This window comes from Felis catus, chromosome X (assembly GCF_018350175.1).
Source record: "Felis catus isolate Fca126 chromosome X, F.catus_Fca126_mat1.0, whole genome shotgun sequence".
Lineage (NCBI taxonomy): Eukaryota > Metazoa > Chordata > Mammalia > Carnivora > Felidae > Felis > Felis catus.
In genome coordinates this window covers 53809535-53824598 of record NC_058386.1, presented here as the reverse complement: position 1 = coordinate 53824598, position 15064 = coordinate 53809535, and the positions used below count along the sequence as shown (strand labels likewise).

Below are 15064 nucleotides of genomic sequence, written 5' to 3'. Positions count from 1 at the left end.
TAATTTTCTGTCACTAATTTCCTGTATTAAATTCTAGGCCTGCTAACATTCATGTACAGAACTTCAAGGAGCTGAGCTGCATGCTACTGTGCAATAATTACAAGAAAAGAAGTCTGCACACGCTTGTAACCACTTGACCCTCCCTCTGTTCCCACAGACCAGGCAAAACCTAACTCCCTGCCTGTCCACAGTCCCTGGAGCTTTTGGATTCTTTCCATAGGAGTGGCTTGGTCTCTGTTTACCTCTTCTTCTCTGCCTTCCAGCAGCAGTGCCCCTTTCAGGGGTGGGACTTCTTTGCATAGCCACGCCTAGATACTCAAGTAATCTAGTTGCAGCTTTGGGAGCTTCTGGGGGGCTGAGAAGTAGGCATAACATAAAAGAAAAGGAGAATAGATTTAGGCTGTTCTTGCTACACATGGATGTGAAATTAGCCTGAGTGATTGCAACGGATTTCATCTACTGTGAACGTGGTATGTAAGCTGGAGGCTGTGTGTGTGTGTGTGTGTGTGGTGGTGGGGAGGTTAGTGATATGTCTGGCCTGCGCTGAGGTATGTTTGTCCAGGAATTCTGTTGCTGGTTCAAGGTCCATCCGTCCATAAATTTACAGGCTAAGTCAGGGAACATTCCCTGGCATGGCAAGGCAGCTCAGACCTGTGGGACATAAGGGTGGAAGCTCAGAACGAGGATAGGGTGACCTTGTTAAAAGGCTACAAAATCAAAGTGTCTGAGAAGACATTCTAGTGGTCTGTTTGTCCATCCATCTGTATTCAGAGAATACTATCTAAGGCGCCAGGGACCTGGGTTAATACCCCAATGGCTTTGGAGGGACAGTTCCCCCCCACCCCGTGTAGGGTTTTACTGGACCCATAGGGCTTCTGAAGACATGCCTGGACATGTCCAAACACCCTGAGCACCTGGGATTTAGAGCTTAGTAAAAGAAGGAGGCTGGGAGCTTAGGAGATGAAAGGGAGGGGTTGGATCAGACATGTTAAGCATCTGGAGGGAAGTAAAGCTGCCAGCTCACCCTCATGGCCCCTTGGCAAGTCAGGGTTTGTGTAAAGAGCACTCAGGCTCTATTTGGGGGGCTTTCAGTCTGCCCCTTCATCCACCCTACTAGGTTTTACTTGATCCCTCACTTCTAGAAACTGAGCCCAAGGCAGTGATATTTTGATTCTGCCTTCCCCAAACACTGGCCAGGGCTAAAGCAGCTGTGAGAACTAGAGGGCAAGAAGAGACCCACCAGAAACCTCAGAAAGCAAAGACTGCAAAGTCTGGTTTGGACAGGTGTTGGCAGTGTTGGCCAGTGTCATGTCATGTAATGTGGCTAGGCAAGAGAGTATGTGGCGTGTCTTCCTCTCCTATTGTTGCATCCACACGTCTCCTGAAACAGAATGCTACGGGCACCAGTGACAGTCACAACAAAGTATTACAATGAGAGGCAAGGCTGACCAATTGGGACCAACACTTCTGATAAGAGTGCGGCCTCAAACAGCCGGGGTACAGAGTTTTTATAGCCGATCATATCGTTTTATCATCACCTGGGAACAGAACAAAGAAACCGTTTCCAGATGAGTTAGAAACAGTTGCCTAATGAGGTGTTTATTTTAGACTTTCTGCCTCTAAGTTGCAACCAGGGATCTCCTTGACCCTGCCTCTGATGCTCTTTTCTTTGGACTTTTGTTTCCTTAATTGGTGAAGCCTAATTTACAAGAGTATGAGGTGTAATTTACAAGAGTAAAGCAAGGCTGTTATCTCTTAACCTTCAGTGTCAACACAAAGCTGTCATTTTTCAAGCTAAGTGTTAGCCCTACACTACAATTTAACCCTACATTTCCCCCTTTTCTTGTCAGTGAATCAATCCCTTGACTTATTAGGAACTAAGGGGACATAATTGGACATAATCATCATAATTTTTATTTCACTAACTCGCCTCTTGACATATTGTACTAACTAATTGATAACGCACGGGCCAATAGTTAACCTGAGAAGTAACAATAGCAGTGGCCCAGCTAAGGTGGTGAGCAGTGATGTGAGCCAGGGGGGCCAAGACAATAAACTCTGATACCAATTATTGCTGGCCTCCCTGGCATGTTCCCTGGTACTAAGATTATCCCTGACCAAACTGAGAGTGTCTCGGATTACTCCGGAATTGTTTGCATAAAAAAAGCACGTTTCTCCGAGGGCCACTCAGAGGCCTCCTTCCTTCATGAAGAGTAAATCAAGCCCTCTTCTGTTTTGTAATACAGCCTTGGCTAAAGAGTCTACTTGGTGTTCCAGCCGAGAAATTGAAGTTTCCAAGTAGCCTAGGTCTTGGTCTACTTGCTTGCTTACAGTTTTGAAATTTTGGTCCCCCAAAATGAGTCCAGCAGTTCCAATAGCTGTGGATCCCACAATTCCCAGTCCCACAAGAGTGGAATGAGGACTGGTGCTGGCCTTTTTATCCTGGAATGTCCTTCGAATAGACGTAAATGTTCTCTCCCTGCTTCTCTGCTATATAGGTATATTTGTGGGAGAATATGAACTAGGATACAAATCTCTTGGGTGCCGACCCCAAAGTATGCGGCTGCAATGCAGAGGGTAATTCCTGATGAGCAAGCAAACCAGGCTCCAGTAAGGGCTCGGTATGCTATATTTTGGGCGCTATCAGTATCTGAACTACTTGGAATATACACTTCTGCACAAGAGTTTTTGTAAGGGGGGTTCTGCCAATTATATTCTTGGGACACTATACACCAACCCTGCCCTTGGAGGTCTCTTAGGGTTAAGATTGGTTGTGAACCCCAAGGGTACAATGTCATGCTTGGATTTAGCAATTTCATGACATGCTTTTCTATGTCTTGTCCAATGCTAGCATTTGTAGCCACTCCCACATAATATGGGGGTTTAGGGTTTAAACACAGCCAACAATCTTGTACAATCTCGGTGTGAGATGAATTTAGCCAAGCATACATAGAATCTACTACATCTAGCCAATGCGTCTCAGGGGAGAACGGTTCTGGATGTGACCTGTAGTTGGTAACTCTGACTTTGTCGGGGCACCTGATCGCAGGGTAGGTTGGGAAGGGACAGTCGGAAAAAGTGGGGGGTGTAAAATCATGTCTTTGTTTGGCCCTACCGGATTGGGTGGAGTTTTTCCTTTAACCTTTGTATAGTAAAGGAAATGCCCTTGTCAACTCCTGGAGCATACATCCTGAGACCCCAAGTGTGTCCAGTGTCCCAGGAAGAGGAAAAGGTACTGGAACTAGAAACCTTTTTTAAACATATTTTTGTTAGGTTACATTTTCCTTGAGTCTTACATTTGGGATCTGGAGTTCTAAGGAGGGTGATTCAGGGGTCATGGCCCTGTCCTGCCAGCCAGGGAGCCAGCGTTTCACAACCCTATTTTGCACAATGGTATTGGCCTTCTCCTTCACATTCGACCTTTCCATTTGCTGGGCAACTGTATAACCCAGGTATGTTAGCCAATTTTTGTTCTTGATCCCTGTGTTCACATCCATTGGTAACCATATAGGGGTTTTTGGGGAGCGGAGGAGTGAAGCCCGTTGGCTGTTTATAATTAGTAACTAAAGTCCCCCATGAGTCCCCCACCAAGTCGCATAAATCAAACAAAAAACAAGGCACAGTGGAAGAGGTATTAGATGCTATCACCTTTCCCATGACAGTGTCCCTGAGTTCCCATTGGTATGGCCAAAAAGATAGGGGATGCAATTCCATACAGTACCCCACACTTATCACCATACAAACCCAGAAAATTATTATTATACCCGCATCAGTCTTAGCTTTAAAGGATCCTCTGGGTGCCTTTGAACCTTCCATTGCTGTTTGTTATCTGGTTCTGTATCAGTCTGGGGTGTTCCCGCCTTCATGCAGTTTTTCTTAACCTGAGAGTGATGAATCCAGGTTCGGACACCATCTACTTTCACGGCCATGGGCGTAGTCATAATCACGGTGTGTGGTGCTTTCCAGCGCGGATCCAGGGTTTTAGGCTCGTGCCTTTTGACTCGTGCCTTAAGTCTCCTGGTTGAAAGGGGTGGGGAAGAACAGGAGGATGAGCGAAGGTTTCTCTCAAGGCCCTGGTTATTTCCTTTTGTACATGTTTCAGGGCCATGAGTGAAGCCAGCAAATGGTCCTGTTCCAACTGTTCCATTACGTCGTCTCCTAGCCTCGGCAGGATAGGTGGAGGTCTGCCAAATAAAATTTCATAAGGGGAAAATCGCTTGATAAATGGAGTACAACACACTCACAAAAGGGCAAAAGGCAGGACATCAACCCAATTTTTGCTGTCTCAAGGGACAATTCGGTTAATGTCTCTTTTAGGGTCCGATTCATCCTTTCTACTTGACCAGAGCTCTGTGGTCTATATGTACAATGTAATTTCCAATCTATTCCCAATGCCTGGGCTAGACCCTGGGACACCTGCGCTGTGAAGGCCGGGTCATTGTCTGATCCTATGCTCAGAGGCACCCTGAATCTAGGAATTATTTCATTTAATAATTTCTTTTTTTTCAATATGTGAAATTTATTGTCAAGTTGGTTTCCATACAACACCCAGTGCTCATCCCAAAAGGTGCCCTCCTCAATACCCATCACCTACCCTTCCCTCCCTCCCACCCCCCATCAACCCTCAGTTCTCAGTTTTGAAGAGTCTCTTATGCCTTGCCTCTCTCCCAATCTAACCTCTTTTTTTTCCTTCCCCTTCCACATGGGTTTCTGTTAAGTTTCTCAGGATCCACATAAGAGTGAAAACATATGGTATCTGTCTTTCTCTGTATGGCTTATTTCACTTAGCATCACACTCTCCAGTTCCATCCACGTTGCTACAAAAGGCCATATTTCATTCTTTCTCATTGCCACGTAGCATTCCATTGTGTATATAAACCACAATTTCTTTATTCATTCATTAGTTGATGGACATTTAGGCTCTTTCCATAGTTTGGCTATTGTTCAGAGTGCTGCTATGAACATTGGGGTACAAGTGGCCCTATGCATCAGTACTCCTGTATCCCTTGGATAAATTCCTAGCAGTGCTATTGCTGGGTCATAGGGTAGGTCTATTTTTAATTTTCTGAGGAACCTCCACACTGCTTTCCAGAGCGGCTGCACCAACTTGCATTCCCACCAACATTGCAAGAGGGTTCCCGTTTTTCCACATTCTCTCCAGCCTCTATAGTCTCCTGATTTGTTCACTTTGGCCACTCTGACTGGCGTGAGGTGATATCTGAGTGTGGTTTTGATTTTTTTTTTTTAAAGCTGCATCTAAGGCAGTCTGTGATTTATTTTTATTTATTTATTTATTTATTTTTAATTTTTTTATATGAAATTTATTGACACATTGGTTTCCATACAACACCCAGTGCTCATCCCAAAAGGTGCCCTCCTCAATACCCATCACCCACCCTCTCCTCCCTCCCACCCCCCATAAACCCTCAGTTTGTTCTCAGTTTTTAACAGTCTCTTATGCTTTGGCTCTCTCCCACTCTAACCTGTTTTTTTTTTTTCCTTCCCCTCCCCCATGGGTTCCTGTTAAGTTTCTCAGGATCCACATATGAGTGAAACCATATGGTATCTGTCTTTCTCTGTATGGCTTATTTCACTTAGCATCACACTCTCCAGTTCCATCCACGTTGCTACAAAAGGCCATATTTCATTCTTTCTCATTGCCACGTAGCATTCCATTGTGTATATAAACCACAATTTCTTTATCCATTCATCAGTTGATGGACATTTAGGCTCTTTCCATAATTTGGCTATTGTTGAGAGTGCTGCTATGAACATTGGGGTACAAGTGCCCCTATGCATCAGTACTCCTGTATCCCTTGGATAAATTCCTAGCAGTGCTATTGCTGGGTCATAGGGTAGGTCTATTTTTAATTGTCTGAGGAACCTCCACACTGCTTTCCAGAGCGGCTGCACCAATTTGCATTCCCACCAACAGTGCAAGAGGGTTCCCGTTTCTCCACACCCTCTCCAGCATCTATAGTCTCCTGATTTGTTCATTTTAGCCACTCTGACTGGCGTGAGGTGATACCTGAGTGTGGTTTTGATTTGTATTTCCCTGATAAGGAGCGACGCTGAACATCTTTTCATGTGCCTGTTGGCCATCCAGATGTCTTCTTTAGAGAAGTGTCTATTCATGTTTTCTGCCCATTTCTTCACTGGGTTATTTGTTTTTCGGGTGTGGAGTTTGGTGAGCTCTTTATAGATTTTGGATACTAGCCCTTTGTCCGATATGTCATTTGCAAATATCTTTTCCCATTCCGTTGGTTGCCTTTTAGTTTTGTTGGTTGTTTGCTGTGCAGAAGCTTTTTATCTTCATAAGGTCCCAGTAGTTCATTTTTGCTTTTAATTCCCTTGCCTTTGGGGATGTGTCAAGTAAGAAATTGCTACGGCTGAGGTCAGAGAGGTCTTTTCCTGCTTTGTCCTCTAGGGCTTTGATGGTTTCCTGTCTCACATTCAGGTCCTTTATCCATTTTGAGTTTATTTTTGTGAATGGTGTGAGAAAGTGGTCTAGTTTCAACCTTCTGCATGTTGCTGTCCAGTCTCCCAGCACCATTTGTTAAAGAGGCTGTCTTCTTTCCATTGGATGTTCTTTCCTGCTTTGTCAAAGAGTAGTTGGCCATACGTTTGTGGGTCTAGTTCTGGGGTTTCTATTCTATTCCATTGGTCTATGTGTCTGTTTTTGTGCCAATACCATGCTGTCTTGATGATGACAGCTTTGTAGTAGAAGCTAAAGTCTGGAATTGTGATGCCTCCTGCTTTGGTCTTCTTCTTCAAAATTGCTTTGGCTATTCGGGGCCTTTTGTGGTTCCATATGAATTTTAGTATTGCTTTTTCTAGTTTCGAGAAGAATGCTGGTGCCATTTTGATTGGGATTGCATTGAATGTGTAGATAGCTTTGGGTAGTATTGACATTTTGACAATATTTATTCTTCCAATCATTGAGCAGGGAATGTCTTTCCATTTCTTTATATCTTCTTCAATTACCTTCATCAGCTTTCTATAGTTTTCAGCATACAGATCTTGTACATCTTTGGTTAGATTTATTCCTAGGTATTTTATGCCTCTTGGTGCAATTGTGAATGGGATCAGTTTTTTTATTTGTCTTTCTGTTGCTTCATTGTTAGTGTATAAGAATGCAACTGATTGCTGTACATTGATTTTGTATCCTGCAACTTTGCTGAATTCATGTATCAGTTCTAGCAGACTTTTGGTGGAGTATTGGATTTTCCATATATAATATCATGTCATCTGCAAAAAGCGAAAGCTTGACTTCATCTTTGCCAATTTGGATGCCTTTGATTTCCTTTTGTTGTCTGATTGCTGATGCTGGAACTTCTAGCACTATGTTAAACAACAGTGGTGAGAGTGGGCATCCCTGTCGTGTTCCTGATCTCAGAGAAAAAGCTCTCGGTTTTTCCCCATTGAGCATGGTGTTACCTGTGGGCTTTTCATAAATGGCTTTGATGATGTCTAAGTATGACCCTTCTATCCCGACTTTCTCAAGGTTTTTTTATTAAGAAAACGTGCTGGATTTTGTCAAAGGCATTTTCTGCATCGATTGACAGGATCATATGGTTCTTTTCTTTTTTTTTATTAATGTGATGTATCACATTGATTGATTTGCGCATGTTGAACCAGCCCTGCATCCCAGGAATGAATCCCACTTGATCATGGTGAATCATTCTTTTTATATGCTGTTGAATTCGATTTGGTAGTATGTTATTGAGAATTTTTGCATCCATATTCATCAGGGATATTGGCCTGTAGTTCTCTTTTGTTACTGGGTCTCTGTCTGGCTTAGGAATCAAAGTAATACTAGCTTCATAGAATGAGTCTGGAAGTTTTTCGTCCCCTTCTATTTCTTGGAATAGCTTGAGAAGGATAGGTATTATCCCTGCTTCAAACGTCTGGTAGAACTCCCCTGGGAAGCCATCTGGTCCAGGACTCTAATTTGTTGGGAGATTTTTGATAACCGATTCAATTTCTTCGCTGGTTATGCATCTGTTCAAGCTTTCTATTTCCTCCTGATGAGTTTTGGAAGAGTGAGGGTGTTTAGGAAATTGTCCATTGCTTCCAGATTGTCCAGTTTGTTGACATATAACTTTTCATAGTATTCCCTGATCATTGCTTGTATTTCTGTGGGTTTGGTTGTAATAATTACATTTTCATTCATGATTTTATCTATTTGCATCATCTCCCTTTTCTTTTTGAGAAGCCTGGCTAGAGGTTTGTCAATTTTGTTTATTTTTTCAAAAAACCAACTCTTGGTTTCATTGATCTGCTCTACAGTTTTTTTAGATTCTATATTGTTTATTTCTGCTCGGATCTTTATTACTTCTCTTCTTCTGCTTGGTTTAGGCCGCCTTTGCTGTTCTGCTTCTATTTCCTTTAGGTGTGCTGTTAGATTTTGTATTTGGGATTTTTCTTGTTTCTGGAGATAGGCCTGGATTGCAATGTATTTTCCTCTCAGGACTGCCTTCACTGCATCCCAAAGCATCTGGATTGTTGTATTTTCATTTTCGTTTGTTTCCATATATTTTTTAATTTCTTCTCTAATTGCCTGGTTGACCCACTCAGTCCTTAGTAGGGTGTTCTTTAACCTCCATGCTTTTGGAGGTTTTCGAGACTTTTTCCTGTGGTTTATTTCAAGCTTCATAGCATTGTGGTCTGAAATTATGCAGGGCATAATTTCAATTTTTGTAAACTTATGAAGGGATGTTTTGTGACCCAGTATATGATCTATCTTGGAGAATGTTCCATGTGCACTCGAGAAGAAAGTATATACTGTTGCTTTGGGATGCAGAGTTCTAAATAGATCTGTCAAGTCCATCTGATCCAATGTCTCATTCAGGGCCCTTGTTTCTTTATTGACCGTGTGTCTAGATGATCTTTCCATTTCTGTAAGCGGAGTGTTAAAGTCCCCTGCAATTACCACATTCTTATCAATAAGGTTGCTTATGTTTATGAGTAATTGTTTTATATATTTGGGGGCTCCGGTATTCGGCGCATAGACATTTCTAATTGTTAGCTCTTCCTGATGGATAGACCCTGTAATTATTATATAATGCCTTTCTTCATCTCTTGTTACAGCCTTTAATTTAAAGTCTAGTTTGTCTGATATAAGTATGGCTACTCCAGCTTTCTTTTGGCTTCCAGTCGCATGATAAATAGTTCTCCATCCCCTCACTCTCAATCTAAAGGTGTCCTCAGATCTAAAATGAGTCTCTTGTAGACAGCAAATAGATGGGTTTTGTTTTTTTATCCATTCTGATACCCTATGTCTTTTGGTTGGCGCATTTAATCCATTTACATTCAGTGTTAGTATAGAAAGATATGGGTTTAGAGTCATTGTGATGTTTGTATGTTTTATGCTTGTAATGATGTCTCTGGGACTTTATCTCACAGGATCCCCCTTAGGATCTCTTGTAGGGCTGGTTTAGTGGTGACAAATTCCTTCAGTTTTTGTTTGTTTGGGAAGACCTTTATCTCTCCTTCTATTCTAAATGACAGACTTGCTGGATAGAGGATTCTCGGCTGCATATTTTTTCTGTCTAGCACACTGAAGATATCGTGCCAATGCTTTCTGGCCTGCCAAGTTTCAAAAGAGAGATCAGTCATGAGTCTTATAGGTCTCCCTTTATATGTGAGGGCACGTTTATCCCTTGATGCTTTCAGAATTTTCTCTTTATCCTTTTATTTTGCCCATTTCACTATGATATGTCGTGCAGAAGATTGATTCAAGTTACGTCTGAAGGGAGTTCTCTGTGCCTCTTGGATTTCAATGCCTTTTTCCTTCCCCAGTTCAGGGAAGTTCTCAGCTATTATTTCTTCAAGTACCCCTTCAGCACCTTTCCCTCTCTCTTCCTCCTCTGGGATACCAATTGTACGTATGTTATTTCTTTTTAGTGTATCACTTAGTTCTTTAAGTTTCCCCCCATACTCCTGGATTTTTTTATCTCTCTTTTTCTCAGCTTCCTCTTTTTCCATAACTTTATCTTCTAGTTCACCTATTCTCTCCTCTGCTTCTTCAATCGGAGCCGTCGTCGTTTCCATTTTGTTTTGCATTTCGTTTAAATCGTTTTTCAGCTCCTCGTGACTGTTCCTTAGTCCCTTGATCTCTGTAGCAAGAAATTCTCTGCTGTTCTGTATAGTGTTTTCAAGCCCAGCGATTAATTTTATGACTATTATTCTAAATTCACTTTCTGTTATATTATTTAAATCCTTTTTGATCAGTTTATTAGCTGTTGTTATTTCCTGGAGATTCTTCTGAGGGGAATTCTTCTGTTTGGTCATTTTGGATAGTCCCTGGAGTGGTGTGGACCTGCAGGGCACTTCCCCTGTGCTGTGGTGTATAACTGGAGTTGGTTGGCGGGGCCGCAGTCAGACCTGATGTCTGCCCCCAGCCCACCGTTGGGGCCACAGTCAGATTGGTGTGTGCCTTCTCTTCCCCTCTCCTAGGGGCAGGATTCATTGTGGGGTGGTGTGGCCCGTCTGGGCTACTTGCACCCTGCCAGGCTTGTGATGCTGGGGATCTGGCATATTAGCTGGGGTGGGTAGGCAAGGTGCACAGGGGGAGGAGGGGCATGCTTAGTTTGCTTCTCTTAGGTGATCCACTTCAGAAGGGGCCCTGTGGCAGCGGGAGGGAGTCAGATCCGCTGCCGGAGGGGTGGCTCCACAGAAGTATGGCATTGGGTGTTTGCGCGGAGCGAGCAAGTTCCCTGGCAGGAACTGGTTCCCTTTGGGATTTTGGCTGGGGGATGGGCGAGGGAGATGGTGCTGGCAAGAGCCTTTGTTCCCCACCAAACTGAGCTCTGTCATCCGGGGGGCTCAGCAGCTCTCCCTCCCTTTGTCCTCCAGCCTTCCTGCTTTCGGAGCAGAGCTGTTAACTTATGAGCTCCCAGAGGCTAAGTCGCGCTTGCTGTAGGAACACACTCCGTCCAGCCCCTCTGCTTTTACCAGCCAGATGCGGGGCTCTGCTTGGCCGGCAGGCTGCCCCTCCGCCCCGGCTCCCTCCTGCCAGTCTGTGGAGCACGCACCGCCTCGCCACCTTTCCTACCGTCTTCCGTGGGCCTCTAGTCTGTGCTTGGTTCAGGAGACTCCGTTCTGCTAATCCTCTGGCGGCGGTTTTCTGGGTTATTTAGGCAGGTGTAGGTGGAATCTAAGTGATCAGCAGGATGCGCGGTGAGCCCAGCGTCCTCCTAAGCTGCCATCTTCTCTACACTCAGTCTCATTTAATAATTTCTTAACTGTCGTTTGAGCTGTTTCTGATTTAGTTGGGAACGCCTCAACTCACCCGGAGAAGGTGTCTACAAAAACAAGCAAGTATTTATATCCGTATTTCCCTGGTTTAATCTCAGTAAAATCTACTTCCCAAAAGCGGCCTGGCTCAATCCCTCTATCTCTTTTAGCTTCTGAAACCTTCCTATTTGCACCCTGATTTACTTGGGTGCAACTTACACACCTTTCAATCATCTCTTCGATCTCTTTTCCCAGCCCTTGCACCCTGAACTTTCTCCACACTAATTCCACCATCATCGTTTTTCCCAGATGAGTCCCTTGGTGGAGATATACCATGCGCCGCCCGAGTGCCACGGGTAAGAGTATCTTACCTTCAGGATCCTGAAACCACTTTTGTCCAGGCATCTTACTTCCCCCTTTTCTGGAAATCCACTCCAAATCTTTAGGAGTATAATTGGGTTCTGGTGGAAGCAAGGGCTCTGTCAAGATCGGTAGCTCCAAGGCACTTTCACTTTTAGTTAGGGTAGCTTCTCAGGCTGTTGCATCAGCCAGGCAGTTTCCGATTGCCTCTAGGGAGTTGCCTTTTTGATGTCCTAGGCAGTGAATGATTGCCAGCTTTGCAGGTTCCCAGATGGCTGCTAGAAGATCTAAAATTTCAGCTTTATTATTGATAGCCTTGCCTTCTGCTGTGAAGAGACCGCACTCTTGATAAATGGATCCGTGTACATGCGCGGTTGCAAAAGCAAAGCGGCTGTCTGTATAAATGTTAACTGACTTGTTTCTTCCAAGTTTTAGGGCTTTTGTTAGTGCGATGAGCTTTGCGTATTGGGCTGAAGTTCCTGGGGGAAGGGTCTGTTGCCATAAAATTTCATGGTCTGTTGTCACCGCAGCGCTGGAATGCCTTTGCCCTTGAAACACAAAATTATTGGGGCACCTGGGTGGCTCAGTCGGTTGAGCGTTCAACTTCGGCTCAGGTCATGATCTCACAGCTCGTGAGTTCGAGCCCCGTGTCAGGCTCTGTGCTGACAGCTCAGAGCCTGGAGCCTGCTTCTGCTTCTGTGTCTCCTTCTCTCTGCCCCTAACCCACTCGCATTCTGTCTCTGTCTCTGTCTCTGTCAAAAATAAATAAAGATTAAAAAAAAAGAAACACAAAACTACTGCTGTCTGAAAACATGCTGATATCAGGGTCATGTAAGGGAATGTCCGTAAGATCAGAACAGAGGGACGAGATTGTCGCCAAGGTTTCTGGGCAAGAGTGCAGAGGGGGATTCTGTCCTTCGGGTAGCAAAGTGGTTGGGTTTAAGGTTGTGGGGGCACAAAAACGTATTCAGGGCTGGTCGAGTAGCAATGCTTGATATTGGGTAATCTGAGCATTTGACAGCCATCGCTCTGGGGGACCCCGCAGTAAAGTTTCCACTTCATGGGGCCCCATGACAGACAATGCTTGCCCCAAGGTTACTTCGTCTGCATCTTTAACTAGAAGCGCGGTGGTGGCAATTTGTCGAATACATGGGGGCCATCTGGAAGCAACTGGGTCCAGCCGTTTGGATAAATAAGCCACCGGTCGGCGCCAAGGTCCTAGGCGCTGAGTCAGAACTCCCTTGGCTACCCCCCCTTTTTCAGCTACAAACAAATGGAATGGCTTGGTGGGATCTGGCAAAGCCAAGGCTGGTGGGGTCATGAGAGCATCTTGTAAGGCTTGGAAGGCTTTAGTTTGAGTCTCTCCCCTCGTGAAGGACTCTGGAGATCCTTTGAGAGTGGCATATAAAGGGGCTGCCAGTTCAGCAAAGCCAGGTATCCATAGCCTGCAGTAGTCTGCTTCCCCAAGGAACTCGAGGACTTGTTTGTGAGTTCTAGGCTGAAGAATATCGAGCATAGCCCGAATTCTTTGTTCACCTAGATAGCGCTTACCCTTTTTAAGGTTGTAACCTAAAAAGGTCACTGCAGTATGACAGATCTGTGCTTTTCTGGCTGACACTCGGTACCCCAGTTTTTGTAGAAGACTCAAGAGTTCTTTGGTGGCACTCAGGCATTTCGAATGAGAAGGGACCACCAACAAGATATCATCAACAAATTGCAATAGAGTTACCTGTAGGTTGGAGATCGGAAATGGCTCTAAATCTTGGTGCAGGGCTTCATTAAAAAGAGTAGGATAATTTTTAAATCCCTGGGGGAGTCGCGTCCAGGTGAGCTGTCCGGCTTTTCCCTCTTCAGGATTAGTCCATTCAAATGCAAATAGTGGCTGGCTTTGTGGGGCCAGTGGGATGGCAAAGAAGGCATCTTTTAAGTCCAGAACTGTATAATACACTTGAGAAGGGGGAAGCAAACTAAGGAGAGTATAAGGGTTGGGTACAGTTGGGTACAGGTAATGTCCATTACCCTGGCATTTACTGCTCTTAGGTCTTGAACTGGCTGGAAATCGGATGAGTTAGGCTTCTGGACAGGAAGAAGTGGAGTATTCCATGGTGACTTGCATGGGATCAAAATGCCGGAGTCGCACAAATGCTTGATGTGAATAGTGATTCCCCGCCTAGCCTCCCGGGACATGGGATATTGTTTTAGTCTTACTGGAAGTGCGGATGCCTTAAGTTCCACTCTTATGGGAGCATGATCAATTGCCAGCCCAGGTGGATTGGTTTCAGCCCGTACCTGGGGGAATTCCGCCTGGAGTCTTCTAAGGAGGGGATCGACTGCATGGACATTTTCATTAGGCCCTGGAGTGAGCAGGCCCTCTTCCCCAAGTGGCACAGTCACCATTACTGTTGTTGGGCCATCCTGGCCGACTATAATATGCATACCCCCTTCAGTGAATTTCAAAGAAGCCGTTAGTTTATGCAGTAGGTCTCTACCTAGTAATCCAGGGTAGGGGCATTCAGGCATGATTAGGAAAGAATGTGTAACAGTTTTACGGCCTAAATCTACTTGTTCAGTGGTCCATTTACAAGTCTGGGACCCAGTTGCCCCTTGCATCAGAGTTGCCCCTTGCCTGGTGGGGCCAGGATCTTGTTTTAGAACTGAAAAGGTTGCCCCAGTGTCCAGCAAGAAGGTCTTAGTTTGGCCCCTATATTAACAATAACCAATGGCTTAGAAGGGGCCACCGATACGCGGCCCCATCAATTGGAATCGACTCCCATCACAGATACCTGGGGTGGCCGAGTTTTGCGTTGGGTTAAGTTGGGGCAATCCTTTTTCCAGTGTCCCTCTTGTTTGCAATATGCACACTGGTTTTTTCCTAGTGACACTTTAACTCTTTGTTTATCTTTTTTCTTTTGTCCAAACCAGAATTCTTTGGGCGTTCTGGGTCCTCTTCCCTCACGGGCATCCAGGATGGCCGCCACCACCCTACTTAATTTTTTTTGTCTGTCTTTCTTCCTGAGAATCCTTATTGTTGAAAACTTTTTGGGCTATTTCAACTAACTCAGATAATTTTTTTCCTTCAAACCCATCTAATTTTTTAACTTTTTCTGAATGTCTGGGGCTGCCTGTGAGACAAAAGCCAGATTTAATTCCCTTCTATTTTCAAGTGCCTCAGGGTCAATAGGGGTAAAGGTGCAGTATGCCTCCATGAGTCTTTCTAAGAAGGCTGAAGGGCTTTCCTCAGTTCTCTGAATTCCTTCTGTTACCTTAAACATGTTTGTGGGCCAGCGGGCAGCGGCTCGGAGACCTCCCAATAGAGTCTGGCGAAATAGGGTTAATGATTGCCTACCATGAGGAGTGTTTGGGTCCCAATTCTCAGGATGCGAGGAAGGAAAAACTTCCTCCAGCACAGCAGGATCCTCAGTGGGTTGCCCGTTTAGCCCCATCACTAATTTCTGGGCCTTGCAAC

At 44.6% G+C, this 15064-nt stretch overlaps 1 protein-coding gene across 1 annotated transcript in view; it reads left to right on the top strand.

The window, feature by feature from the left end:
* The first annotated feature begins 242 nt into the window (after positions 1-242).
* The window catches only part of EDA2R (ectodysplasin A2 receptor), a 75023-nt gene continuing 60201 nt past the window's right edge, over positions 243-15064 (top strand). Inside the window, exon 1 of the mRNA XM_045050909.1 lies at positions 243-470. The gene's annotated coding sequence lies outside the window, so the exon portion shown is untranslated. The remainder of the gene's footprint in view (positions 471-15064) is intronic.